The sequence below is a fragment of the Pinus tabuliformis genome, chromosome 7 (genome assembly GCF_031772625.1).
Source record: "Pinus tabuliformis cultivar Carrire ecotype Pingquan chromosome 7, CPIR1, whole genome shotgun sequence".
Classification (NCBI taxonomy): domain Eukaryota; kingdom Viridiplantae; phylum Streptophyta; class Pinopsida; order Pinales; family Pinaceae; genus Pinus; species Pinus tabuliformis.
The window spans coordinates 1,553,493,805-1,553,499,102 of NC_142293.1; the positions used below are offsets into that span (position 1 = coordinate 1,553,493,805).

The 5,298-nt window shown below is 31.3% G+C and overlaps 1 pseudogene across 1 annotated transcript; it reads right to left on the reverse strand.

Moving 5' to 3' along the window:
* Positions 1-855: 855 nt before the first annotated feature.
* Positions 856-4,968, reverse strand: LOC149253860 (taxadien-5-alpha-ol O-acetyltransferase pseudogene; annotated as a pseudogene). Its single transcript, XR_016265479.1, has 3 exons — positions 4,951-4,968; positions 1,790-1,903; positions 856-1,687 (listed from the first exon to the last, which is right to left on the reverse strand). The product of XR_016265479.1 is annotated as a taxadien-5-alpha-ol O-acetyltransferase pseudogene (transcript).
* Positions 4,969-5,298: the final 330 nt, after the last annotated feature.

Here is a 5,298-nt window from a genome sequence, read left to right on the forward strand (position 1 = left end):
TATCCTCAATGCCTTTGGAGTTAGGCTTTTTTTAATGATACAAACATATTTTTGAGTGTAAAAGTTTGAAAAAAATAATAACCATTATACCCAACTACAAAAGATAACTCCGATTGTTATCATAACATAAATTATATTTATATATAAAAAGATTATATTTATTAATTAATTTAAATAAAAACTGTGAAATAAATTATTACTATTTTAATTTATATAATAAAATGACATTCCAAAATGGATTAAAGTCAACAATTTTGATTGACATGTATTAATATTATTATTCTAAAATTTTAATATAATATACATAATTTTTTTAAAAATAAATAATTTTTAATTTAATTAATAACCATAAATTATCATATAATAAATTGAATTCAATAAACAATTTTTTTTTGTTACTAATTTTTTTAGTTTAATACTCTATTAAAATATATACCTTATAATGTTGATAATGTTAATAAAATAACAAAATGTATATATACATATATAGCATTTTATATCCAAAACTCCAATCCATTGCAATCCATTTTTTCCCTACTTAATGGTAAAACTTCTGTCCTCGAGACAAATATATTCATTATTTTTTTTTTTTAATTTAAAACTCCTCGTAACACAATTGTATTTATTATCTTCTTTAATATTAATATAAATAAAAATATGTTAATGAAGATAATATATAAAATGAACGTAAGAAAATCAAAACTCACTCTTTATTTATATCGATATTGAGATTTAAAAAATAATGTGAAAATCTCGAATGAAAAATTATAAAAACAAAAATTAATATAAACTATTTGTTTGTACCAAGTAATATCAAAATCACAATTCTACACTTAAAACGAGGGGTTCCTTATCTGAGATCGTTTTACTTCTGAACAACAAACCACTGATAAGCCTCGCTTTCAATGATTGATTAATAATAAAACTACTGATAGGGCTCGCCCCATCCAAAGTCCACTTCGTTAAATCCCAGCCACCTCCAGTCAGTGAGAAATGTATCTTCAACACACGGAGGCGTTAAAGTGATTTCTTGACGCGAGCGTTTCATTTCAAGGAACGCTATGCCTGATTTCAGGTACTCATCATTTACTGCTATCTTTGCCCTCCTTATTAACTTTACAGCATGCGAAAGGGATCCATCAACAACCTCTTCCGCTGTACTGCTGCGTGTACATGCGACGTACTGACCATTGCCGTAGTATCCCTCTGGAAGGTGGGGGCTGAGCGCCCTCCTCACATCCACTGGGACGATAAACCTAACAGCGTGATGAAAAGGAATTCCCAGAACCCTTGTTCTCGCTCGCCAAGCGAACGCTGCTAAAACATCAAACGTTGTACAGTGCTCCTTCAGCTCCTCTACGATGGGCTGTTTTATCCTTTGCAAAACATCCGAGTTGAGATAAAATGAGGCGAGGACCAGGTCCTCAGATTTCACAGTGGACAGCGGAGTGTTAGGGTTAACGAGGTATCCACTTTCAAGAAGATCATCATGCTGAAAATGGACCGGATGGGGTGGCTGCTGGGGTTTCAGAAGTTCTCTCTGCCACACTGGTTCAATGGAAAGCTTCATCTCTCCCCTCGCAATCTCTGCAAGTCCCATGAGAAACTGGACTGCGCCTCGTCCGTCACACAGACAATGGTTGAAACTCACACCCACCACAAAGCCCCCGCAATGGAAATGCGTGACCTATTTTTTCAAGATAAAAGCACCCGTTGTGATCAGCCATTTCATTAAGATCTTCCCAGTAATGACAAAGGGAAATCCAAGAGTATATGAAAATCAATTTACCTGCAAAATTAGAGGCGGAACTTCCTCGACTTCTGTGGTGAGCGGAAACTCAAAGAGCGGTTGCTCGAACGACGATTTCCAACACCGTAGATTTTGTTGATTTAATGATGATACCTAGGATATTTTGTTACGTCAGATGTGAGCACTCATTTTTCCAACACCGTAGATTTAGATTTATTGATGATATGTAAGATTCTTTGTCAGGTCAGATGTGAGTATTCATTTTTCCAACATTCTAGATTTTTTCATTTGTCAGGTTCGGTAAGATATGTAAGATACTTTGTTACGTCAGATGTGAGTATTTATTTTTCCAACACTCTAGATTTTTCCATTTGTTAGGTTCGGTAAGAGTTCGGTAAGATGTGAGTCCTCATTTTTCCTACACGGTAGATTTTTTTCAATGATATCTAAGATACTTTAGTAACTCAAATATGAGTTTTCATTTTTACCCCAAAACATTTTATTTATTACTTTGGTAACTCAAATATGAGTTTTCATTTTTACCCCAAAACATTTTATTTATTTAGATAGAGAAATGGTAGATATGTCTCTTAACTTGTTTATATTGTAAGTTATTTTTTTTAATGTATTTCTTTTATTTATTTTAATTAAATTATTTTTCTTGTAATTAAATTATATGTACTAATGTGTTGGATATTTTTACATAATTTTCATTTTTATAAATGAATGCACATTTTTTTAAATGTATTATTTATATTTTTTTATTTTTTAATGAGATTGTATTGAAAAGAGGTTATCTTGATCCATATAAACATAGTTAAAGCATTTTATATTTATATTTATATTTTCACTTTTTTTAAAGTTAATATTATTTAAAATTTGGTAAAAACATATTGAAAATATAAGTTTAAGTTATGTATTATCTTGATCCACATAAATATAGCTAAAGTCTTTTATATTATATTTATATTTTCAGGTTTTTTTCAGGTTAATGTTACTTAAAATTTGGTAAAAAAGTACTGAAAATATAAGTTTAAGTTATGTAATACACATAATCTCAGATTTTATGAGTTTCACATGCCTTCAAAGCTATTTAGGTTTTCAAAAATGAAAAATAAGTAACAATAAAAAAAATTATAAGTAACAACAAAGACAATATACAATTAAAAGTATATAAAAGTCAAATTTTCCCCTCTTATATATATTTTTTTAATTTTAAATATTCTTGAAAAACCTATAGAGTAATTAGTATTTGCAGTTGAGTTTTGTTGCCAAAGACAAAAATCAAAATTTGGTTGAATTGTATATAAAACACACCATTGGGCATGGAGTCTCATTTTATCAAATGATGCTACAGATCTAATGAGAGGGACACAAAAAGAAGGGTAGCAATAACCCCTTTGACAATTTAAGAAATTTAGAAGAAGAAGACTGATAAGAAAATAAAATTATATCTGATAGGAACAACAAGTACTAATGACTGAGCAATATGAGAACAGAGAATTAATGAATCCCAATCTCAGGTACTAATATTTTCCGGACATGAAGAATATTTCTCATAGCAGAGAAACACCCTGATAGGGAAATACAACACATGAATTTTCTGTAAATTCTCATGAAACCGTAATATATCTAAGATCAGCAGAATGTTAATTTTTTTGCAATAAAAGCCAACCCTTCTTCATTCTTCAGAAACTATATGAAAGATTTCAAACTAAAAAACAAGTTTCTAGCAAACTTAATTACAAAATCTAAAAATAATAACATACTTTATCGAATACATGCATATACAAAACTTCCTAATCCTATCTGCATCTAAAGATTATCTTGTTGTTGTATTCATGGCTGGAGATGAGGATTAGCAAGTCAAATTTGGTGAGGTGGAATCCAAGTCAATAACTGTCCAAGAGATTTTTCCTCACGAAACCCTAAAGCATAGGGTCCAATGATCCCTTCAAAAAGGAAAAACTATGATAGATGTTAGAAAAATGACAGAAGTTTTTCTAAATAGGTCTGTTGTGGACAAAAACCTCCTTCGATTTCTTCATATTGATCCTCATTTGTCTGGAATATGATTTTAAAATTCTAAAGAACAACCTTTTAGATTTCGCTTTGAATATTTCAAATGATAACACCTGTTAGAAAACGAGAACAACCTTTTAGATATCCCTTTGAATATTTCAAACCGTAACACCTGTTAGAAAATGGGGAGAGGTTTTTCTAAATTGTTCCGTTATGTACAAAAACATGGAATATGAACACGATTCATAGGAGCATACCTTGCAGAAAGGGAATCCATCTCAAGATAGTGGAGTCGCCAAAAAATTCTTTAGACAACTGAGTTTTTGGCCAGTGGATTCGTCATGAAGGTTTTGAGCTCTAGATTTAGTTGACACTGGAGTTGCTAGGTGAATGATGCACAACCTTTCCGTGTTTATAGTCTATTCACCGTCAAAGAGAAGATCTGATCTTTGTCACTCTCCCATGGATGATTTGACATGTAATTTTTCGTCCCGTGCAACGATGCCAAAATGTTATCACTTAGAGTAAAATCAACTACGGGAAAACCTCCAAGGTAACCTCGAACCTCTTTTAGGTTGAAATATTGCCCCTCAACCTAGAGAGGGATCTCTCCCTAAAACTCAACGTAGTAGTAGGTTTTGCAATTGAGTTTTGTGGCGAGACTTATTTTGTAGGATGAAAAATTTGTTGGGATGTATATAAAACACACCATTTGGCATGGAGTCCAGTTTTATCAAATGATGCTACATATCTAAGGAGAAGGACAGAAGAAATAGGGTAGCAATAACTCCTTTGACAATTTCAGAAGTTTAGCAGAAGAAGACTGAAAAGAAAAAAGAAATATAGTGGATATGAAAAACAAATACTAATGACTGAGAAATACAAGAAAGGATCATTAATGAATCTCAATATCAAATATTAAAATTTTCTAAAAATGAAGAAGATTTTTTATAATAGAGAAAGAACATAAACGAAACTACAACACATGAATTTTATGCAAATTCTCATCAAACTACAAGATATTTAAGATGTGCACAAATATAACAGAATGCTAATGTCTTTTTCAATAAAATTCAATCCTTCTTCATTCTTCATAAACTGTCTTTATAGGAAATACTGCAAACTAACAACAAGTTTGTAGCACAAATTAATTACAAAACATAAAACTAATAATGTACCGTATCAAATGCATGCATTGTAATGTCCCTTCCTAAATTATTTTGGAACATGATTTATTTCTACATTTTGGGGCCAATTTTGGAGGGGATGGGGCCCATTCGATTTTATTAGGAGACTTAGGAGTTAGAAGTGAGTTATTTTTGTTTTGTTCACACAAGGAAAATAAGCACTTCCTAAGCCAATAGATCGAATTACATGAGAGGGAAAATTGATGGCTTAGTGATTAACCCACGAAGGAGGGAAAAAGGAGGGAAAAAGTGATCCACTAAATCTATATAATGAAGGTAGCTCTCATCATTTCATTCACTTATTGGAGTATATCGATTCATCTTTGGTTTCTCGACATG